Source organism: Schistocerca nitens, chromosome 9 (genome assembly GCF_023898315.1).
Source record: "Schistocerca nitens isolate TAMUIC-IGC-003100 chromosome 9, iqSchNite1.1, whole genome shotgun sequence".
Classification (NCBI taxonomy): Eukaryota; Metazoa; Arthropoda; class Insecta; order Orthoptera; family Acrididae; genus Schistocerca; species Schistocerca nitens.
The window spans coordinates 295,274,820-295,300,681 of record NC_064622.1 but is presented as its reverse complement, the minus strand read 5'-3'; positions in this window follow the sequence as shown (position 1 = coordinate 295,300,681).

The following is a 25,862-nucleotide window of genomic DNA, read 5'->3' as shown; positions in this document are numbered from 1 at the left end:
AATGAAGTTTTATTTAAACGGAGGGAACCGGGACATTCTAAATGGCCTTTAGTGATTCCTTATAAGTTGATAAACGAGCTTACTTGGTACATTCACCTCAGTTATGGTCACTTTTGTGTCCATAAATGTTGTAACAAAGTGAGGAAAGCATGCTGTTTTAATAACACGTCGAAGAAAATTCGCCAAGTGTTAAGAGTGTGCAAAACTTGCCAAAAAGCGAAGTCGCCTGCAGTATCATATGCTGCGCCCATTTATCCCATTATTGCAAAAAGGTTGAAAGAAATGGCCGCGATGAGTTTTCTAGGACGTATTCCTGGAACGACGTTAGATTGTCCGTATGTTTTGGTGTCTATCGAACTAACGTTCAAATTTGTTACTTTAGTGCCATTATGGAAAGATATAGGTAAAACGGTGGCAGTCGCACTCGAGGAACGGTTCTGTCTAGAAGTCGGGTCAGTTAAACGTATTATCTATGACAATAGGCCGCAGTACAAATCACGACATTGTTTAAGTATGGTCGAGAGACAGAAGATTAAGCCAGTTCTCATTACGCTGTTCGACTCTGCAGGCTCTACTGATTCAGGAAACACAGAACATGGGATGTGCACTTACGATCATTTCAGAACATCCTGAATGATCTGGAAAATGAATCCAGCATGCTTTCACCAGTCTTGGTGTTGAAGAACCAAGAGCCTACAAATTGGATAAAGGGGATTGTGCAGTGACCAAAGGAACGTCGACTTCCTCATAGATATGGCCTTGAAAAATCTGACACAAGCAGCGGAACGGAGGTAAAGTATAACAATAAGCGGGTGGGGCAAATTACTTCCCACATTGGACAGAAAGTACTGGTACCCTCACATAGAATATCTAATAAAACGAATGCCCTGTGTAAGAAATTTTTCAGGATTTTCAGTGGACTATACAGAATTCCTCAATGGGGAGTGAAAATAATATCAATTTTGATCGTTGATGTGTTATGTATAATGATGTCATATTGGTGACTAAGCAATGATTAATAAGAAGATTGTTTTTTTATTTCTTCTTCCTTTATACTTGTTGTTTATTTTGCTGAACAACATGATGCTTTGAAATTGTGAAAGACTGAGAACCTTGGCAACACATGTTGAGTAATGGTAGATTGATTTGTGTGGATTCTCAGTAGTTAACTGGATCATTGATGACTTTGGGATGAGGAAAGGTATGGGTCATTTTGAATATCGTGTTGTGGTTAGTTAGATTATATGTCTGACTGTGTGTATGACTGTCTGGTTGTTTAATGGTGAACTGATTGTATGTAATGAATCGACTATGTTTTCCTAACGAATATTTTATATATTTTGAAGCTAATGGCTTTTGCTGAAATGATTTACCTAGTTCTGTAAGGTATTTCTGTCTGGGATTTTCAAGATTTAATGTTCATGATTACCTGATGCCGGGTTCACCTGCGTTGTACATATGTTATACTTATGATTCATAATTTTGATGTAATTTGGGGTATCTTGAGTGCGTGTAGTATGTCAGAGAATTACGATATGACTATATTTTAAGACATGAAGTAATATCTGATTTTGTGTAAAGTATGGAGAGAAAAGAAGCTGAACAGAAGTGAAGTCACGAGAGTACAGAGAGATATAATTCATATGTATGGATAGTCTGAAGATGTGTATCACTCTGATGATGGAGATGGTATCTGTGAAGTGATATATAAAGGAAACAGTATGTCCAGGACAGAGAGAGTGAAACAAGAGAAATATGGTAAAGGGTGATCTCTGTTCCATTTTTTGTTCTGTATTGATAAAAATATAAACGTACTTAATTTAAAATAATTTGCTTTCGATTCATATGCAGGAGATCTCTATGTAAATAGAATGTGTGTTTGAGAGTATCTAACTGTTGTAGTAGAATTGACTGACCTCAGAAAATTGTTGCCTGTTTAGCTGCATGATCATGGGTTGTATAATGGAAGGTGCCAGTAGACAACAATGGTGTAAATCGTTACTTATTGAGTGTTATGAGTAGTTATCGATTACTGTGGGTTAGTAGATGACTATTGGATTGTAGGTAAACAACGTGGCGACGAAAAATGTGAGATGTGAGAGATGGAATGAGTGAATGGTGGGATTTTCTTTCAGAGTTGACCTTCTGATCACTGTAAGATTGACATGAATTGTGTAACTTTACTGCGTATAAGTAATTGTTTATTCCTCTACAAAATCAAATAACTAGTCAGTAGATATATATTTCTTCATTGAAAAGGAAATGATTAGTCATGGTCTATAATTGTTTCTTTTCAATAAAATCAACATGAAGAATCTATATAATTTATATCTTTCTAATAACTTTGAAACAGTTGAGTGTTAGATTACTGTACAATATTTGAACATTAGCATAAGAACCCATCATTTTTGTTAAAGCCATAAGGGAAAACATAGCCTTTAAGAGAGATAGTCTTTCGGCAGTCAGTACCGTTGGGCCTTCCTGGCCTGTTTGGATGGAGTCTTTTGTGTCTTTATCTGTAGTATCAAAAATTAGTTTGATTGTTAAAAATGAAAAGGCGCAAGTGGGGAGTATTGGGGTGACAAGGACACCAGGAGACGTTGATAGTGTGTGTTGCCTACATTCAGGGGCAAGCATACATTCAGGGGAAACCGATTGTTCTCTTTTGATTGAAAGGTTCTTGACCTTTTCCATGTCACACCGACCCCTCTCCCTCCTCCTCCCCTGCTCTCTCTTCCTTCTACTTCCCTATCCCTCAGGGAAGTCCCACCGTCGATACAAACACATATTTGACATAATTTTCATTGACTAATTAATTAAATAGATCAATTAATTAACCCCTCCCCCTATATAAAACCCTCCTCTCCCCACACCTGGAAATTGGTGGGGAAAACACACAGTTGATTGGCAATTTGGCAGGAAGTCGATTGTTGCAGTGTATGGAATACTGTTTAAACAGCTTAGAGACTGTGTGGAATATTATTTAGTTATCTCGAATGAAAAACAGCCCACAGTTGCACTAAATTGTGTTTATTTTAAACCTTGTACATGGTTTCAGCTATAATAAATAGCCTTCTTCAGAAGTCATACACACTAATAAATGAGAAATATCTTAGCCCAGCAGCTGCATCAAGACCAGTAAAATAACTTCAACAGACATAAGCCTGTTTTGAACATAAGTAACGTTACATATGGCACCGTATGTTCTCCACCACTACCTGTGTTATACTGCAGTATATGTTACTTATGTTATATGTTACTTGCGTTTGAAACAGGCTTATGTCTATTGAAGTTATTTTATTGATCTTGACGCAGCTGCTGGGCTAAGACATTTTTCATTTATTAGTGTGTATCACTTCTGAAGAAGGCTATGTTATTATAGCTGAAACCATTGTCAAGGTTTAAAATGAATGTAATTTAGTGCAACTGTGGGCTGTTTTTCATTCGAGACAATTTCGTAATGGTTGCTGTTGTTACTGCCATGATGACAATAATTATTTACTTAAACAATTTATGGGATACAGGACTGTGTGTGGAATATAGTTTATTTAGCTATTTTTCAATGAATTTGGTGGGAAATCGATGCAGTGTATAGAATATTGTTTGAAGAATTTAGATAATCTATGGAATACTATTTAATAAACAATTTATGGGAATCGAGGAGGTATACAAGATATAGTTTATTTATCTATGTAAAAAATTTGGCGGGAAATTTATTGGCATGTATGGAATATTGATATTTAAACAATTTATGGAATACAAGGTGGTATGTGGAATATAGTTTATTCATTTATTTAGAGAATTTGACAGTTAATCGATTGCAGTATGGAATATTGTTTAAACAATTTAGACAATGGGTGGAATATTGTTTATTTAAATATTTATGGGATACAAGGTGGTGTATGAAATATTTAAAGAATTACTGCGCTTCTTCATTCTGATCGCGTCAGGAAACACCTAATTACACTGTCACAGACTGCTTAAACATATCTTAAAAACCTTCTCGTGTCTCACAAACCACATAGGCTGCGCACAGTCAGGGTGTGCTGGAGGGACTTGAAAGAGCCACCGGGATAGCTGCACCGCTGTCTGCTGTTGGCTGCCATCTCACTTGATCTGTGTACGTGAACCAACTTGTCAGGATACCGGAGCTCACGAGAGACGCCTTCCTTCCAAAGCAAATACCTGACAGGGAATTGAGCCAGAAATACTGCTGAAGTTAACACATGATCGTGATGTAAGGGATTTAAGGCCGATGCGGTAGCTATTTCACACACACACCAAACACACACACCAAACACACACACCAAACACACACACCAAACACACACACCAAACACACACACACCAAACACACACACACCAAACACACACACACCAAACACACACACACCAAACACACACACACCAAACACACACACACCAAACACACACACACCAAACACACACACACCAAACACACACACACCAAACACACACACACCAAACACACACACACCAAACACACACACACCAAACACACACACACCACACACACACACACCACACACACACACACACACACACACACACACACACAGAGAGAGAGAGAGAGAGAGAGAGAGAGAGAGAGAGAGAATTGACTATGTCACAAAGCTAGTAGCAGGCTGACTCGAAATATACTTGAAAAAAGTATCCTTGCATACAAAGAGAGAGAGGGAGGGAGGGAGAGAGAGAGAGAGAGAGAGAGAGAGAGAGAGAGAGAGAGAGAGATGGGGGGGGGGGAGAGCTGTAGCTTGACTAACAGATGACATAGGAACTAGCATGGGATATTTCATTCCGCCATGGGCTCTAAACTACCCCAGCCTTCCTGGCGTGCATGTCACGAACTGCTTTTGGAGTTATTAGCTCTGGTGAGAAATAACAAATTTTCAAGCTGTCACAAATGCTGCTTCAGAAGATGCGCCACAGGCAATATTAATTAAATCGTTAATATAGCGTTCTAACAATTTCCTTCACACAGTTTATTCTAAATAAAAAATATCGACACTGTTCAGTAGTTTGTTTGCATAAACAAGAGGTTTATGTTTTGGACGAGAAATTTCATTAAATAACCCAAACCTATTATTATTTTATGTCACGATTGGAAGTGGTGATGTGTGAAATGATAGGTACAATTTAACATTTTGATTTGAACTTATATCGTCACGGTTACAGAGTTGCCAACCAAACAGGTCTACTAAGTGCATTTTGTTTCTTGAAAGCGCTGTAGAATTCCAAAGTTGACTGGTTCTCTCCGCTACACCAGTATGGAGAAGGAGGGAGGAAAGAGTCTACAACGTGATGGGATACTAACAACAACAGTAACAAATCCCTCTGCAAGACAGAATCCACTGCAGTGTTTTGAGAAGCACTAAAGACAACGCGCTTAAACCAAAATCTTATCTGTAGCAGTAACTGCCATGGCTAGATGTTGGAGATGGCTAAGATACTCGCATATCCCGTGCGCTCATTTCTCGAGGTCCATACACAGCACGCCACCCCTTTCATACGCCGCTAGCACCAACGCTCAGAGGTCGGTGAGTCGAGGTTGTAGCCAGAGTCGTGGGCGCCCATGTATACCAGAGTGCACCATCCCCAACCATGAGATGCATCTGGATATGATTGAAGTGGTAGGAATTCGGATGTTATCAATATGTCTAGCCCAAACACCTGTCATTTTGGATCTTCTCTTACGTAACACACACAACCCCACATCTGTCGCTCTCACCCAGCACACTGGTCACGTCGCAAGCTCTCATTGCCGTGGGCAAGATCATACAGGTTGGCGCACTCTTTGTACATACCACAAGGCTGAGCTAATCCGCAACTTCCGGTTAACGACTCCTCGTGACCGCTCTTGCAAACAGCCGCGGTGCACTGCGAATCAAGCCGGCCGCGGTGGTCTCGCGGTTCTAGGCGCTCAGTCCGGAACCGCGCGACTGCTACGGTCGCAGGTTCGAATCCTGCCTCGGGCATGGATGTGTGTGATGTCCTTAGGTTAGTTAGGTTTAATTAGTTCTGAGTTCTAAGGGACTGATGACCACAGATGTTAAGTTCCATAGTGCTCAGAGCCATTTGAATTGCGAATCAAGCAACAGTATTTCTAAACAATTCCACGCTGGCATACACCTACCAGTTTAAAAAATCAACTTTACCCAATCCGAGGCAGCGTGTTGTTGACCATCCACCTTGAATTTCTCACATGAAATGTAGACTTCTCTTTTTTATACGAGTTATTTTCGAAGACAGAAGAAATCGAGGCATACGCGCTTTCTCACATGGCTGAGGTATCGTTACTTGTGAAGCTCCTGTAATAGTATGACATCGGATACATTTCCTCTGAGTATTTTTTCATCACATAGGAAAAATATGTTCTTATCTGTTACTTCACGCATCACAAGTGTAGAATATTAAACTCATGTTTGGCTCGCGACCGAGTGCTAAGATCTACCTCTATCACAGGACGCCTCCTTACTTTCGAACTCCCTTAAAGTAACCAAATGCCTCGCCACATATGAAGTCTCTGAAGGTAACAGCACAGAGAAGTTGTAAATATCGGGTTTATACTACGTATCACTTTGTAAATTCCGTGATACATCTGATTTTGTTATGATGGTCGTCTCTCCATATGTAGGTGAGAGATTGAAATATCGATAAAAGATATTGCCGTTCGAAGTGAAGAATGATATCTGTTGTGCCCTAGCAGTCGCTTCCACCCGCCAGGCGACTTGTCACTGATATCAATTTGACAGGCTAGTAATTAAACTGGTCATGAGTGTCACTTTGCATGGCGAGTAATTTTTGTTTTTGAGTAGTCGGATTGCACTCACCAGGTAGTTCACATGGGAATCCCTGGAGGGTAGACCACGTTCTTTTCTAGGAACACTATTGAGAACTGACATCTGAAGCTGACTACAGAAGGATTCTACCACCGCCAACATACATTACGCATGAGGACCGCGCTATTAAAAGCACCATCACAACATCTATGTTACCATCACCCTGCATAAAAAGCGGTCTCGATTCTACAGGCTCACACTAGATTCGCTGATAGTGTGACGCTTTCTGGTAGAAATTCTGTCGGCGATTTGGAATTAAGCTTTTCCATTCAACCACACACTTGCGTTGGATCCTATGGAGACGTCTTTTAGTGATTACAGCCACTGATGAATAATATTCGTGCCACTCTCATATCTCGAAAGGAGTCACCTTTTCCAAACCTATCTGCTACAGCAAAACTCCAACGTGGTTTTAGACAATTCGTCTGCATATTGTAACTGTTCCTCAGTCTCTGCCCCGACTTCCCTGCAGTTTCGTCCATGTGATCGTCCCAATTTAAGTTGGAACTGAAGTCAGAGAGCGCTATATCCATCACCTTCTGCAACCGGTGTAGAAACAGGACGAGCTGAGTTAATGCAACAGGATCGTCTTTTGGTCACTCGGTGGAAATGGGAACAGGTTGTTGTAGCTCCGCCAACGAAGCTGACCGCAGAGGTATTCTACCACCGGCAACATACATTACGCGTAAGGACAGCACTATTAAAAACACGATCACAACGACTATGTTACCGTCACCCTGCATAGAAAGCAGTCTCGGTTCTACAGGCACACACGAGAGTTGTTGATAGTGTTACGTTTTTTTGGTAGAAATGCTGTATGCGATTTGGAATCAAGTCTTCAATCACATACTTGCGTTGGATCTTATGGAGAAGTCTTCGAATGATTAGAACCACCAGTGAATCATATTCATGACACCCTCATATATCGAAGCGAGACAGCCTTTTGGAACCTATCTGCTACTGTAAAAATCCAGCACGGTTTTGTAGTACAGTTGCCAACACGTAGTGCAAATGAATTTTTCTTGTCAGACGGCATAGCATAGCTCTGTACTCGAATGCATTGAGTCACCTCCAGTATCATATTCTACAGTTGCAGTAAGTTTGATCTGTTTTCTGCGTCTGAGCTTTATATTTAATAGGATCGCCACATATGCTCGATGCCAGTGTACTGACTGTTTTCGATACATATTTATTGGAAGAGACAGAAGCAGTAAAACCTATCGAGTTCTCTGTCGGATGACGTTGGTGGAGTTTCTATAGTTCGTAGTTTTTATCTGTTGGATGGTACAAAATAAGCATGATAGAGAGAATATTTTGGTGACAGACGTGTATACACCCTAAGAGACACAGATCTCCTCCAGACTGCAGCACCTGTATGTAGTTTGGAGTAGCGAAATCCTCATCCTTCGCCGGCCGGAGTGGCCGAGCGGTTCTAGGCGCTACAGTCTGGAACCGCGCGACCGCTACGGTCGCAGGTTCGAATCCTGCCTCGGGTATGGATGTGTGTGATGTCCTTAGGTTAGTTCGGTTTAAGTAGTTCTAAGTTCTAGGGGACTGATGATCACAGCAGTTAAGTCCCATAGTGCTCAGAGCCATTTGAACCATTTGAACCTCATCCTTATTTCAGTCCTTCTGACAGTCCCTGTACTGCATTTTCTACGACCTCTTGTTCCATGACAAACCTTCGTTTTCGCGCTGGCTTTATACATCGTACAAAGTTGGCGGTGCTACAACAACATATTCCCATTTCCACTGAGTGGTCAAAAAAGACGGACCTCTCACATTAGCTCACCCTGTTTCTCGATGGGATGCAGAAGGTGATAGATATAGCGTTCTCCGACTTGTACTCAGTTTCGACTTAAATTGGACCGATCACATGGAGAAAGCTGCAGGGAGGCCATGGCAGAGACTGAGGAACAGTTAAAAGATTCAGAGCGACTGCCTAATTTTATGTTGTCTTGTTGTCTCTGTAGAGCTATACCATGGGAAGCAAGGAGAGGATGTTGTTTGGTGGCCGGTACCCTCTTTCTATACTACAAACTGCACCCATAGATTAAATGGGTTCTTTACTCATAAGAATAGAAAGTTACTTGTCTCAAGATAGTCGCTGTGGTACAAGCTCTCTCTAACAATCCACGTGAGCCTCACTGCTGGTGAAGTACAAAGTCCGCTATGTACACTGTTAAGCTTTTTATGTGCTGCCTGTCTCAGTGGTGGATCTAACTGCTACTGCGATTCCCACGGCTTCGACTGATGACACTGGAAATTACTCAGTGTGACAGACTGCTTCAGATTGGCTCTCCAGCCCTCGGTGGCGATGTAAATACTGGTGGCCGGGAGGGTGTAGGTGGTGTGTTTCCTGCGAGTCTGTTGTTGGCCTATATCTATAGTCTCGCAACCTCTATGCTGCATGGTGTGCTAGCGCCATCTTACTTCAGCACATTCATCCCCCTCCCCCTCCCCCAAATGACGCCTGCCGCCCTGTTGACATGTAGTGAGGCTGCGAATGACAACAGAGAGGGAGGCAGGACGCTGGACATAGAGGTGGGCCGGGAGCCGTGACTATGGAGGACGGCATACTCCCGAGTGTACCCCAGCAAGTGGCTAGCGAGGCAACAGGAACATTCTCCGGAAAACGGCTGCCAGGGCACACATCCAGGCCTGAGGGCATGTGCTGCAGCGATGACGGCGACAGCGGTGGCGATGGTGGGTCCAGGTCCATTGGGTCGGCGAGTGGAGACGGCGAGGGCGCTTTGTCCATCTGCTCCTCCTGGGGTGCACAGGTGTCACCAGCAGCCAACTGCGAAGGCCGCGTGGTCCCGTGCAGCCGTGAATCTGTGGGAAGAAAAGCAGCAGAATCAGGTGGCAAATGACGTGTGCACATTTGGTTCGGGTGACGACGCTGCAACTCATTGGTACCTGCATTGTCTCATGGGTGAGAGCGATAGGAGGTAAGAAAGAGTTGCGGCGCCTGTTTCCATGTCTAGGCGGTGCGCAGCTTGGTCATCTATTATTGAAACTGCGTACGAAGCATTCTGATTCTCCATTGAACTGTGGGTGAAATGGATCACTTGTTAGGTGACGAATGCCATGTTCAAAATCATGTGAAGTGAACGTCGGTCGCCGGCCAGTGTGGCCGAGCGGTTCTAGGCGCTCCAGTCTGGAACCGAGCGACCGCTACGGTCGCAGGTTCGAATCCTGCCTCGGGCATGGATGTGTGTGATGTCCTTCGATTAGTTAGGTTTAAGTAGTTCTAAGGGACTGATGACCTCAGATGTTAAGTCCCATAGTGCTCAGAGCCATTTTTTTGAACGTCGGTCCATTGTATGACACTAGTCCTTCAGCAAACCTTCGATGCAAAATATTGAGCACAACACTTGAATGGTGCTACGTGATGTATTAGAGTTCATAGACACCACAAATGAAACTTACTAAAAGAATCTATCTCTAAGAGCCAATGAGTGTTCCAAAATGGTCCTGCAAAGTCAATGTAATGTCGTTGCCAGGGCGATTGAGTGAGAATGTCTGTGGTGGAGCGGATTGGTTCTCCACGCATGCGCGACACTGTGAATCATCTGTTCAATGTGGGAGTCCATGCACTCCCAAGTACAGTTCCGGGGCGCTAGCTGTTTCTTGCGAACAATTCCCCAATGTCCTTGGCGGAGCAATCGCAACACACCCTTTTGCAACACTTTGGGAATAAGTGCACTGGATTGTCCGCTATCATTTTGAAGTAGAATCACACGCTGCTGAACTGAAAGGCTGTGACAATGTACAAAATATCGGCACGCAACTGTGTTCTGGATACTGTTAACTGAACGAGGCCAAGAGGTGAGAATGAAATGCAACAAAATTTTGAGGTCTGGGTCTGCTTCCGTGGCCTGTAGTTCAAGAGAAAAGATTCCAGCAATTCAGAGTCCTGGGCATCGGTTTGGCGACAAGATGCGGCAGATGCATCAAAATCAGAGTCTGGGCCAATCGGAAGGGGAGATAGGGCGTCTGCATTGCAATTTGCCATGCTTTGCCGTAGGTCTGTACACGATTTCATACTGATACTGCGAAGGTAACAAAGCCCAACGTTGCATTTTTTGAGCAGTGTGCGTAGAAACCGGGAAAGTCTTGTGCTCTTTCACCAAATAAAACTTGCGTTCATACAAATAGTTATTAAATTTAGTCACACCTTACACAGTAGTGAGAGCCTCTTTTTCTGTTTGAAAATAATTGCATTCAGTTTAACAGCTTTGAGGCAAAAGTAATAGATCTGTCTTGTGCACCAATTCTGTGCGAAAGCACACCGCCGATTCCGTAGAATGAAGCGTTGACTTGCAAGACTACTGACATGTCAGGGTCAAATGCACTAAACATCTGTCACTAAGCAAAGCATTTTTGAGTATCTGAAAGGCGCCTTGACAGTCTTTATTTTACACAAAAGGCACATTTTTGCGGCGTAAGTGATGCGATGGAGTCGCGATCTGAGCGGCATTCGGTATGAACCGAGTGCAGTATGTCATCCCGCCTAGTACTGACTGCAGTGAAGACACAAGGAACAGGCAGGTTACGGATTGCAAGAAAATGAGATTGGAGGGGTTGCACACCCTGACTGTTTATCACATGACCTAAGTACTGTAGTTAAGTTTGAAAAAAGTCACACTTTTCGAGACGATACTTGAGTCCTGCTTCTGACAACACTCGAAAAAGAGCACGCAAATTGGCAATGTGTTCCTCTGGTGTACGACCTGAGACAACAATATCGTCAGGTAGTTTGAAAAAAAATGGTACTTTTGCAGTCAGCTGTTCCAAGTAACGTTGAAAAATGGCGGGTGCGGATGCACTACCGAAGGGCAAACGCAAATATCTGAACAGTCCTAAGTGTGCATGTGTAACAAACACTTTCTGTGATTCTTCGTCCAATGGAATTTGCAAATAGGCATTACGCACGCAAATCTCTCTTAGAAAAATAACGTCCTGCACGAAGCCTGTCCATGAGTTCCTCATGGCGAGGTAAAGGGTAAGTGTCAACTACCGTCTGTGGGTTGACTGTAGACTTGAAGTCAACATAAATGCGGATGCGACGTAAAGGCTTAGGCAACAAAACGAGAGGACTTGCCCATTGAATAACTTGGATGGGAGCAATTACACCATTATCTTGCAATTCTTTCAAGTCACTGGCTACTTTGTCTCTTAAAGCAACTTAGGCTATCATTGTCTTTCAATGTAAATGCGCTACAAGGCCTGAAAATAGTCCAGGAAAATAGTCCAGGGAATAGTTCAGGAAATTCTTTAAGCAAGCTATCTACACTGTCTTGCGGTACAAATGTAGAGACCGACAGTACATTGACGTGGATGCTAAGGCCAAATAAATCAAAGGCGCCTACACCGAAAATGTGACACTGGACTCGCATTCGGGAGGACGACGGTTCAATCCCGCGTCCGGCCATCCTGATTTAGGTTTTCCGTGATTTCCCTAAATCACTCCAGGCAAATGCCGGGATGGTTCCTCTGAAATGGCACGGCCGACTTCCTTCCCCATCCTTCCCTAATCCGATGAGACCGATGACCACGCTGTCTGGTCTCCTTCCCCAAACAACCAACCAACCAACCGAAAATGTTCTCAATGTATCTTGATTTCAAGATCCTTGTGTGAGATTTATAGGTGGAAGGCAAACTACACTGTCCAAGCAGTGGAATTTCCTGTCTGTTACATAAAGTGAGGTGCTTGCTAGATTTAGAAAGACGTGCAGAGCCTATCTGTTCGTACGTGGCACGATTAAGCAAAGTTAGTGAGGCACCTGTGTCTAACAAAGTTCACAAGACGGCCAGCAATGCGTAATGAGACAAATAGATTGTTAGAACATCGTTGCACAGCACTAGGGCGAGAATGAGGCACAATAATACTTTTGTCAGAACCTATTGTAGGTTTGGAGAACACAGTGTTCACTGCATGTGCACGAGCCTGTTTCTTCTGGAAGCATGCAAAACTGGCATTTTTGCTAACAAACTGCTTGGACAGGGCCTTTTTTTCCTCACATGTAACACGTTGCATTAGGTGATGTGCAATCCTGTCTTTTGTGGCGAGCAAAACATCTAGGGCAGGACTTCACTGAGTTCACAGGTCTGTTTACCTGTTTACGTGGCTGTCCGCGCGGCTGTGTACGCGCTCGTTGTTGTGACTGCTTGGGGCGGTCGCGAGCAACGGGCGATTCGACCCGAGAAATCGGGGCCTGGTTAAACTTATAGGCCGCTATGCCACCCGAATCATATTGCTCTAAGATTTGGAACACTTGAGGAAATGATGGGTCAGAGTACTTTAAGATCTGTTCCCGTATTCCACTATCTGAATGTTATAGCAGCTCTAACCATTAAGTCACTGTAATAGTTGTCACAACTGCACTTAAATTTACACTTCCTAGTCATGCTCGTTAATTCTGTGTACCACTGACGGCACGCCTATTCCCGCTTTTACTGCAAGCAAAAGACCTGATATCTACGTGGACTTGCTGGTCATAGTACTTGATTAGTGCATCGATTACTTCGTCATAGCCGAGTCCATGAAGAAACACAGATGGGAATACTTTTTGTATTAACCTGTACACTGGGGACCCCGCAATCCAAAGAAAGTAATGTGGCTTCACAGTACGCTGAACTCAACGAACTGCACAATGAGCTTGTAACTGTGTTAGGTATTTGAGCCATTCCTCTCCGGTGGAGCCGGCTGCGGTGACCGTGCGGTTCTAGGCGCTCCAGTCCGGAGCCGCGCTGCTGCTACGGTCGCAGGTTCGAATCCTGCCCCGGGCATGAGTGTGTTGATGTCCTTAGGTTAGTTAGGTTTAAGTAGTTCTAAGTTCTAGGGGACTGATGACCACAGCAGTTGAGTCCCATAGTGCTCAGAGCCATTTGAACCATTTTTGAACCTCTTCGGTGTCGTTAAACTGCTGGAACATTGGTATGCTGGTCGGCGGCACTTGGTGGGTGAGTCGCTCGGTTGGCTGTTGGTGTGCGGTCGACGATGCTTGTGCAGCCAGAAGTTGTAGCGTCGTCAGCAGAGCAGCAATTTGTTGGTTCTGAAACTCTATCAATGTCAATGTCGTGTGACTAGGGCCTCCGGTCGGGTAGACCGTTCGCCGGGTGCAAGTCTTTCGATTTGACGCCACTTCGGCGACTTGCGGGTTGATGGGAATGAAACGATGACGATTAGGACAACTCAACACCCAGACCCTGAGCGGAGAAAATCTCCGACCCAGTCGGGAATCGAACTCGGGCCCTTAAGGTTGACATCCCGTCGCGCTGACCACTCAGCTACCGGGAGCGGACATTGTGAAACTCAAAAGCTTGTGATAAATCCATCACATCGGCCGTCTGCAGCTCTGGCGCGGGGCAGAGGGAGCGGAGGGAGCGGGGTAGCCATGGTTTATACAAATACGTTATAGCAAAAAAGCAAGTAAAGCTTCTGAAAACAGAAATTTGATAAGCTCTGCGGCAACCCTCCTGGAATACACGCCAGAACACAACAAGGAATTAGCAAGCACTTGAATATGATCACCCCTGCAATCTGAAACATAAGAGAAGCAAGTAAATTCCTCTTCACTGAATCAGTCTCGTCGTCATCTTTTATGTAATCTAGTTGTAGCTGTACCGTGGGAAACAAGGAGAGGATGTTGTTTGGTGGCCGGTATCCTCTTTGTATTACACAAACTGCATCTAGAGATTAACTGGGTTCTTTATTCATAAGAATAGAAAGTTACTTATCTTAAGATAGTCGTTGTGGTACAAGTTCTTAGTAATAGTCCACGTGAGCCTCACTAGTGTTGCTAGTGGTTTGACATTAATTTCGGACAATTAGAAGTGAAAGTATTACCCGGAAGAAGTCAGGTGCTGTCATAACTTCATCGTTATTGTGGGATTTACTTTGGTCAATAACGAGCAGCAGGAATAAAAAATGTACAAAATAATAGGTAAAGTAGCTAGTGAAATTTTGGTCCGAAATGATGAATTAAGGAAACTATTGTAAATGAATTGTCTCCAGCTCACTTAGTGTGAGCGAAATCAATTAAAGCTCTTGACTTTGATATTAAACCACTGTTACTGTTCTAGCATGTTGGCAGGCGTGGACAGTCGCAAAGGCCCGGTTCGCGCTCGTTATGAAAACACAATGATCACCCAGAAAAATTTCAGTCATGGGGAAAAGCAAACTTTCAACTACTTTATGAAATTATATATTACATTTCCCAATATATATAAATGACGTAGTAGATAGTGTCGGAAGTTCCATATGGCTTTTCGCGGATGATGCTGTAGTATACAGAGAAGTTGCAGCATTAGAAAATTGCAGCGAAATGCATGAAGATCTGCAGCGGATAGGCACTTGGTGTAGGGAGTGGAAACTGACCCTTAACATAGACAAATGTAATGTATTGCGAATACATAGAAAGAAGGATCCGTTATTGTATGATTATATGATAGCGGAACAAACACTGGTAGCAGTTACTTCTGTAAAATATCTGGGAGTATGCGTACGGAACGATTTGAAGTGGAATGATCATATAAAATTAATTGTTGGTAAGGCGGGTGCCAGGTTGAGATTCATTGGGAGAGCCCTTATGAAATGTAGTCCATCAGCAAAGGAGGTAGCTTACAAAACACTCTTTCGACCTATACTTGAGTATTGCTTATCAGTTTGAGGTCCGTGCCAGGTCGGGTTGACAGAGGAGATAGAGAAGATCCAAAGAAGAGCGACGCGTTTTGTCACAGGGTTATTTCGTAAGTGTGATAGCGTTACGGAGATGTTTAGCAAACTCAAGTGGCAGACTCTGCAAGAGAGGTGCTCTGCATTGCAGTGTAGCTTGCTGTCGAGGTTTCGAGAGGGTGCGTTTGTGGATGAGGTATCGAATATATTGCTTCCCCCTACTTATACCTCCCGAGGAGATCACGAATGTAAAATTAGAGAGATTCGAGCGCGCACGGAGGCTTTCCGGCAGTCGTTCTTCCCGCGACCCATACGCGACTGGAACAGGAAAGGGAGGTAATGACAGTGGCACGTAAAGTGCCCTCCGCCACACACCGTTGGATGGCTTGCGGAGTATAAATGTATATGTAGAAATTAATTACTAGTTCTGTGCACTACCAGTTACGTTACAACTGAACTGCGTTTCTGACTGTAATTAAGGCGTTTTGCAGAAGGTAAACTTTTCGAAAAGGATAATTTTAATAATAACTGGCTTTTAAATGACCACGCAGTTCGCGACTTTGACTTAGTGTTATGTAAATTACTTCTCATACAAAATTGTCTGTACATGAACTATTGTTAAATATACTACTTTGTCAAATTATTTGTCAATAATTAATAAGTAAGTCAATAATTAATTAGTTAGTCTACAAAATAACCTTTTTGTTCACTTTCATTTACTCTATTAATCAGTTCGATAAACTTCACTCTTCTTATCATTTACTTTCACTTCATTAACGACACACTCTGTTAATTATGTATCCTGTTATGTATTTGTTACTGGGGATTACATACTTCAACACATTCTGTGTAAGTTGCCAAAGTATTTGTTATTGGACGATTCGCAACTAACACTACTAAGTCATTTGCAATTCTAAATGATAAATTGGTAGGCTCTAACTTCATAGCGGTGCGGTCGGTGCGGCGAGGTCCATTATACCACGACAATGTATGGCCACAGGCTCTTCACCACAATTATCTTTGGGCCCCCAGCGCTGTTCTTAAACACTGGGTAACCTTGATGTTTTGCGCTGTGTCCAATTACTTCTTCACATTATGCCTGGCCATAGCGTAGGTGGGATCTTGCAGTGAAACAAATCTTGCGTCCTCTCGCAGCAGAATTCCTCCTTTGCATCCGACCCGTACACTCGCTACTAACCGACCCTCGTTACCACCTGACAGACACTATCCGACTACGACGCACTCTTGCGCCCAGCGACAGTACGACAGTAACATAACCTCTTTGTTTGTATAATGATATTCCCTGACTTCGCCAGTGCGTCTACTACAGTTCTTTACATTCTCTTTCATCGGTTATTTTGCACACAGGAAATTATTAAAACATATATATATCACAATAATATACACAACATAATTACACACTTCATTTAAATGTATATAGTTAACGAACTAGGAAAAAATCTATATGTGGGTACTGTGTTGATGTGTTAAAAGCTGAGTTTTTGACATGCTCCACTGGATGTTAGAATTATCTGCATCAGCTGGACTGAGCGATAGTCATATCATTCCACTTGGGCAAATATTCTTTAAAAGAAGTTTAGAACAACTAATAACTAATAGGACAAGGGTGGCCATAGCAAATATGAGATATGGGTGTTGCAGCTCAGAAAAAGGGATTAATCTAACTGCGAAATGAGAGACTAGCCACATTTACCCCTATTTATTATAAAGTTCCCTACTAACATAAACATGAACAAGAAAAATAATCACAGTGTCTATTCGATTTAGAAAAATGCAGAGGACGCAAAAATGGACTATAATTAACATGAAATAGTTTTAATATAACTCTTACATGACATGGGATAGACCAGATCGTTTAGATCAGGGATTCAAAAATGGTTCAAATGGCTCTGAGCACTATGGGACTTAACAACTTAGGTCATCAGTCTCCTAGAACTTAGAACTACTTAAACCTAACTAACCTAAGGACATCACACACATCCATGCCCGAGGCAGGATTCGAACCTGCGACCGTAGCAGCCCCGCGGTTCCGGACTGCAGCGCTAGAACCGCACGGCCACCGCAACCGGCATCAGGGATTCCCAAAGTTTTTCTCTGACGTAACATTTTGAGAATCCTGGTACTTTTTGGAACACCTTGTTTATTCTGAAGGTTAACAAAACGTTAAAGAATGAGAAAAACTTGTCTTGTTCAGGGTTACTTCAATTTTACAACATAACTAATGCCACAGGAATCATAACAATATTTTAAAAAAAGATAATTATTACCGTCAAAATATCGAAAGAAAAAAGCTGCCATGTAATTAACAGTTATTCTCAGAGCAATTATCAACTTCCCGTGAACGCTAGCGTTCTGCAGAACACAATTTGGGAAACACTGGTTTAGATAAATGTGACAAAACAGGATCTTATATATTAATTACGGAAAAACTATTCTGCAGTAAACGCATAGTCATTGGCTGATTGCAGAAGAAAAATGGAAAACTACAAACTGAAGATAATATCATTGATAGAATCATGAAGGAGCCTTCAGTCACTCACAAAAAGCATGTGGTTAGCAGAACCTAGTTGATCCTAAGAACGTAACTACAAACGCTCAGTATGCCTCATACCCTGTTCACCTAATCTGCAATTTCTCACCATATTTTGCATTCACAAGTGTGGATAGCTGCGATTCCCATGATATGCTGCCATCTGCAACACATCAGTAGCTGACTCCCTCTTCAGAATTCCCTGTCCAAGTGATCTCTTCAGAATGAACAACCGAATTGTTCTCTCCAAGATCTGCAGACCTAGTATTCTTTGGGAAATTTGTATGCGAAGTGTTCTCCACCGAAACACATTTCTCTATCCCCTCTAAAAGTCCGCACAGCTCTTGAGTGCCAATGAGACAGGCCCTCCAAAATGCTGGCCAATGACACTGTTATTAACAGAATAAGTAACTCCCCATTTTCCAAAAGTTTTACAACAGTAATCAGTTGTCTGACTCCAACTTCTCAAACAAACCCGTGTTACATTCCCACTCTTAATTTAAGTTTTTCAGTTCAGCCAATACACATCCGAATTTCTTGGAAACTTACGTCCTGACTTTCACTTCTCAGTTACTTTTGAATATTAACCAAGAAGAGACCTCTTACAACTTTTTAGACAAGGGGATGTTCACCCCTCGTAAAATGGCGCCAGAAAGTGGGCCAGAAGTTTAGAAAGCTAGCAAAGAACTCCTGAACACAATGCAGCCGCATTGCTTGTCACAGACCGCAGAGATCGGCGTCTAAGGTTGACTTCCACCTTCATAGCTTTCCAAGATGGTGACCTTTTGGCGAAACGAAAAGTAATTTTAAACTGTGTTTTGATCTGACTGCACAGCTTGTAAAAACCAAGATTCTGCACCAGCACAGGTGCTTATCAAGACATGTTATGTGACTTCGTTGAATGGTGGTCTGGCCCCATATTTCGCAGGGTTCATTATGCAAAAAACTGGTTGACTGCTACTCCTAGAAGACTTGGCGAAACAGTGTGGCATTGTACGTATCGGGAGTGGACTCTTCACCACATCTGCCTCACTTTTTCCTGTGATGGGCGGGACGGTACTCCCAGGGTGCCAAATAAGACAGCGGGTCATTGCGCTGGGCCTCTCTGCCTGCCTCAGCTTATCATGAGCCCAGGTAAACTATAGAAAATATCACTTGAAAAAATGCCACCATAAAAGAGAAGGCACTAATGTAAAAGCAGATTAATTACTGAAGCTACTTATTACAAGCGTTACATATTTATTAACAGACGGGGCAGAACTCAGATTGTGATGAATTAAAGCGAATGTTAAATGAAAAATGAGACGTGCCAGTCCAACAATGGACATGATGATACATGAATGGGGAAAGAACACTTGGAGGTTAGGTCTGATATGTGGGAATGAGATAGTGGGAATTCAATTGCGATTTCATATTTTTTGAAGGGGAAGATGTGTACTGATTTTCGATTCATGTTAACATGTAGAGTTAAAGTTAGTATTCAGAAATTTGGTTCTCAATTATCTGGGGTTAAATTAATTTGTTTGGTGGGTATTTATTCAGCTGGGAAGTAGGAATTAATTCGTTCATTTGAGTATTGTCAGTTAGTGTCAGTGATAACTTGTGGAACGCAAATAAGTTTTGTCAAAATTCAGATTGTATTAGATGAAGCATAGCGATATACAGTATGTAGAAATATGCAGCTATTTGAGCTTGTATCTACACATTTGCCTTATTGCCTTATCGAATCTCACCTGAGAACTAAATACATGGGAAAGCAGAAAAGCGTTTAATAGCCCGACCACTGGACAATCACTCACTGGGTTCCTTTATTTGACCATTTGATAGGAAATGGCTTGGCTGGTGAGAGCTTACACAGCACTGCTGGCTGTACACGTAGGTGAATGGGGAAGGGCAACAGTCCCGCTAATGAGGCCTAGGTGTAAGAAACTGGTTGTATTTGTCAGATACCGCGGCCTTCAGAAGTGACACCGTTCAAATGTTTCTAGTGAAGTGAAATCGTGTGCAGCGACTGTAAAACTGACGTGGGTATAACTTTCTAATATAATATTGTTTGACTTTTTGCTAGATCAAAACAGGAACTTTTATTAGAAGATTAATTTGACTGAACGTTTAATGCCACGATGATATTAGAAACTTTCAGCAGTAATGGGAAAGGAGGAGGTAGTATGAATTAAAACAAGAAAAAATAGTCTAATAAACATGAGCTCAAAAACGCTTGCATTAAGAGCTATGAGCACTTGTTCAGTAGAAGAGATGTGCTTCACAGTAGCAAAGATGAGCAAGTGCTCATAGTTCAGCATGTGAATTGTAAAATTTCTTAAACATTTAATTCTGGCCGCTGCCAATCGCTAGAGACCAGCTCGGTCCGAAGTAGGCCACTGGGCAGATTTTTTATTATTTTATTTATTTATTTTATTATTGATTCACCGGAATTCTGGCTGGTTAGATGCCTCCCACCACATGTTCCTCTCCCGCGCTTATCCTCCATTATTTGCTGGATGTATTCCAATGCCAGCCTTCTTCTCCAGTTTTTACCCTCTGAAGCTCCCTTTAGTTCCATGGAAGTTATTCTCCGTTGTCTTAACACATGTTCTATCATCCTGTTCCTTCTTATTTTCACTGTTTTGTACATATACCATTCCTCACCACATCTGAAGATCTGCGGAGAACATCCTCATTTCTTACCTTATCAATCCACATAATTTTTCTGTAGCACCACGTCTCAAATGCTCCAGTTCTCTTCTCTTCTGGTTTTCCCGCAGTCCATGCTTCCAAACGCACTTTCACAGAATATTTTCTTCAACTTAAGACTTCTAATGGGCAGGAGCGCCCTGTTTGCCAGTGCTAATTGCTTTTTATGTCCTCCTTCCTCGGCGTGTCAAGGTTTGTTTTGCTGCCTAGATGGCATAATTCCTTAAATTTGTCTACTCCGTGATCTTCAATTCCGAGTAAAGGTTCTCAATGTTCTCATTTTTGCTACTTCTCATTACTTCAGTCTTTCTTCGATTTGACTCTCAATCCATGTTCTGTACTCATTACGCTATTTATTCCAGTCAACACATACTGTAGTTCTTCTTCACTTTGGCTGAGGATAACAATGTCATCACCGAATCTTTTTATTGATACCCTTTCACCTTGAATTTTAATCCACTCTTGTACCTTTCTTTTATTTTCGTCATTGCTTCTCCAATGTATAGACTGAACAGTAGGGGCGAAAGACTACGTTCCTGTCATACACCTTTTTAAATTGGAGCACTTCGTTGTTGTTTTTCCAGTTTCGTTGTTCCCCTTTGGTTCCTGCACACATATTGTATGCTCTATTTTTCACTGTCGAACGCTTTTTCCAGGTCGATAAGAGGTACCAACGTATCTTGATTTTTCTTCAGTCTTGCTTCCATTATCAAACACGACGTCAGAACTGCATCTCTGATGCCATTACTTTTCCTGAAGCCAAACTGATCGTCATCTGACAGGTCCTCAATTTTACTTTGCATTCTTCTGTATATTATTCTTCTCGTCAACCTGGGTACATGAGCTGCTAAGCTTATTGTGCGATAATTCTTGCACGTGTCGGCTACTGTTATCTTCGGAATTGTGTGGATGATGTTTTTTCCAAAGTCTGATGGTGTATCGCCAGGCTCATATATTTCACACACCAACATGATTATTATTTTTGTTGCCACTTCCCCCATCGATTTCAGGAATTCTGATGGAATGTTATCCATCCTTTCTGCCTTACTCGATCTTAAGTCTTCAAAAGCTCTTTTAAATTCTGATTCTAATATCGGATCCCCTATCTCTTCCCTGTCGACTCCTTCTTCTTCTTCTTCTTCTTCTTCTTCATCTTCTTCTTCTAACACGTCATCAGACAAGACCTACCCCTCATTAAGCCTTTCAACATACTCTTTCCATCTATCCGCCCTGTCCGCTGTATTTAACAGTGAAATTGCTGTTAATGTTCCCACCCTTCCTTCTAGTTTCGCCCAACGTTGTTTTGACTTTTCTATACACTGAGTCGTTCCTTCCGACAATCATTTATTTTTCGAATTCTTTACTTGTTCGTGCAGCCATTTCGCCTTAGCTTCCCTGCAGTCCCTGTTTATTACATTCCAAATTGCCTTGTATTCTGTATTCCTGAATTTCCCTGAACTCTTTGTGCTTCCTTCTTTCGCCGATCAATTGAACTATTTCTTCTGTTAGCCCTGATTTCGTCGGAATTAGCTTCCTTGTACTTACATTTTTCTTTCCAATTTCTGCGATGGCCCTTTTTAGAGACGTGTATTCCTCTTCATTGAACTTCCCACGAGCTATTCATTACCGCAGTACCTATAGCTTCAGAGAACTTGTACTTCCTTTGCAGACTGACTCTTCCTGTCTAGTCTCTTAAATTTCAGCCTACGCCACATAATTACTAAATTGTGATCTGAATCTATATCTGCTGCCAGGTATTCCGTAGAATCAAATATCTGATTTCGGAATCTCTGCCTGACAATGAAGTAATGTAACAGGAATCTTCACGCATCTGCCGATCTCTTCCGGGTATACCTCCTCCTCTTGTTATTCTTGAACAGAGTATTCTCTATTACTGATTTTTATTGCAGAAATCAATTAGTCTTTCTCCTCTCTCGTTTCTACTACCAAGCCCATATTGTCCTGTAGCCCTGTCTTCTACTCCCCCACAACATCATTCCAACAATCCCCCAAGACTGAATTATCCGTTCAATATCCTCATATACGTTACAGAAAGTGTATGAGGATATTGAACGGGAAAAAACTGTAGAGGAAGTCAGAGATTGGAATAAATCTAGCAAATAATTGAGGACGACAACTATCGTTGGCGGTTTTGGTTTGCTGTCGATTCTGATGAGAACAACCATATCACTGAACTGTTCACAGGAACACGTTCTCTCCTCTATCTTCCTATTCAAAACGAATCCTACTCTTGTTATACCATTTACTGCTGCTGATGACATTACCCTACACTCATCTGACCAGAAATTCTTGTCTTCTTTCCATTCCACTTCACTGACCCTATTAAATCTAGACTTCTCTTTTCAGATTTTGTAGCTTCCCTACCACGTTCAAACTTCTGACATTTTATCCCCAGATTCGTGGAAAGTCACCCTTTCGTTGCTTATTCAGGCTTTTTCTCATGGCCGCCTCCCCCCGGAAGTTCCCTCCCGGAGAACCGAATGGTAATGAAGAAATCATCATGACACTTTTTCAGTTACATGTCACATGTCCTGTGGATACAAAATCTGTGTCCCTAATGCAATGGTTTCCATTGCCTTCTGCATCTTCATGCTGATTGGTCCGCCTTTTAGGCGCAGTTTCCCACTCGAAGGGAAGGAGAGTCCCTTGAATATCTGTCCGCTACTTCGCCCTTTTTAATAAGGTCGTTGGCAGAAAGAGGGTGAGTTCTTATGGTAGAAGTCTTCGGCCGCTATTGTTGACGACTTTTATTCAAAATTTAAGCAGTGGAAAAGTTCGAGCCTGGGACTGTGGACGTGTAGGTTACCAGTTGCTAACGCTATCGCTAGACCATGGGTGGTCTCTTGACTATGGTAAAGACTCTAGCCCAACAGGTTTGCAACAACTCCCACAGGTGAAATGCATGGAGCAGCTAAGGACCCAACACAGTGTGAATAAGGGTGAAGCAATATCTTGTAACTCGGGACACTTGCGTGCTGCCGAAAACTCACACGTTGCAAATATGCCCCCGCCCCCCTTCCAACCTATGCTCGTAGTGGAGCCCGGAAGCGAGCCAAGAAAAGCTATCGGGACGAGTATTGTGAAGCGATCCCTACTCTCCAGCGTTGAAGTGGGGCTAGAGGCTCAGGATATTCAGCCGTGCAGCCGTTTTTTCTGCATCTTGAACCAGAGAGAATGACAGTCTCGTGAGTTTTAAAGAAAACAAGGCTAACAATTTGGTTATGAAGATCCGCTGGCTGCCTGACCGTTGATCAACTTGTCAAGTTCTGGCCTGAGACGGGCCACACGCATGGGAGTTGCGTCGCTGTTGCTGTACTTCGAAAATTCACCAATGCGAGAAGCTGGTGTGCGGAGAGCCTCCACTCTCTAAGGGACTTCGGTTGACGGAATGCAAGATGTCTACGATACAGCTAGGAGAGACACACCCTCGCGACCTCCCAGCCATCTAGACGACATCGACCACCATCCTGGTCAACCCCTGTTGGGTGACCGGGGCCACAGCAGCTCAGCATCAAACACCTTGTGTGAGTTATCGCCCCCAAGTGCAAGACACGACGAGCACGAGTAAACACGTGGTTAAATAGGCGGCAAACTCTGGAGGCCCTGAGATGAGCACATCTGTTTCTTCACCTGCTTGCAGGTCTCACAGAGCGCCGCACTAGCAGCCACCCATTACTCAAGGCAACGGACGTCATGCGCTCTGTCAGTGCATCAACACATTCCACAACCAACTATATTCATGCATGCTGGGTGGCCTAGAGGGTGACCGAGTGTGACATTGCTGCGGGAAATGTTACCTCTGTTTCACTGTGCGCCTCAGCGTAAATCAGCCCTCCCTCACACCATTTCTCTCACACATCCTGATGTGTAGCAGCCCTGAGTAAGCCAGGTCGCTACAGCTTTGAAGATATGCATTTCAGAGCCCATGTTTACTGGACTTTTATGCTTCTAGTATCTAGTGCTTTCAACTTTATTCGTGTACGCCTTAATTATGCTATACCCTATATATATATATATATATATATATATATATATATATATATATATATATATATATATATATATATCTGGACATTATGGTATAATTAAATTGATGTTATCTGGTGGTACTTCATGCTGCAATTAATCAGGTAAGTGCAATATGAAGTGGGTGTTTGTGAAATTAGAAGTGGCTAGATCGCAGAAGTGTTTGGTGGTTATGACTTCATTTGGTGGGGCAATTAACAGTCGGCAAGAATATTTATAAGATGTGTCCCTTGTGACTCAGAATACCGAACAAAAATTAAATTCAGCTGATGAATTGCTGCAGTGAGATGAGCTCATTACTGATTTAACACAATATTTAAAACGTTATTAATAAGTATTTTACAAGAATTATAACAACTGAACCTCACGATGAGACACAACAAGGATAATGATACCAGAAATTACGGCAAGTTATCTTGAATGTTAAGCAAATTTTATTTATCGCTTCTTCCTTTGTTTCCTGGTAGACCAATTCCAATTTAAGGTCGAATAACCAGTACACTGTTTTTGTTGTACTAATTTTTATTTATTTCATATTAGTTTTCGGCTTATTAGGCCATCTTCAGGAAACAAGTGACTAGCGTCTGAAAGGGGTATTAGTTCTCAGATAACCAGAGACTGTATATTTACTTAGAATGTTTGTTTGTCTAAGAACTAGTGTCCTTTCTGACGCTAGTTGTTTCCTTAAGATGAACGAAAATCAGTAGAAAAAAACAGTGTACTTGCTATTCAACATTAAAAATTAGACAAATTTGTAACTAATTACCAACAATGTATTTAGTTATATGCGTATAGGTCATACCTACGGATTCCTCCACATGAATACACATTATCAGACCAGTATCAGTATTCCAGGTCATTATCCAAATAAGTCCTACGTTTAGCTGATCATAATTCAATGTTAGTAATGCACGTAAAGTGTTTATATTGATTAGAACCATGCTACGAATCCAGATGTAGTAGTAAGTTAATTATTCATTATTGCAAAATTGAGACTACAATAGTCTATTAAGAAAACTGACCGAAG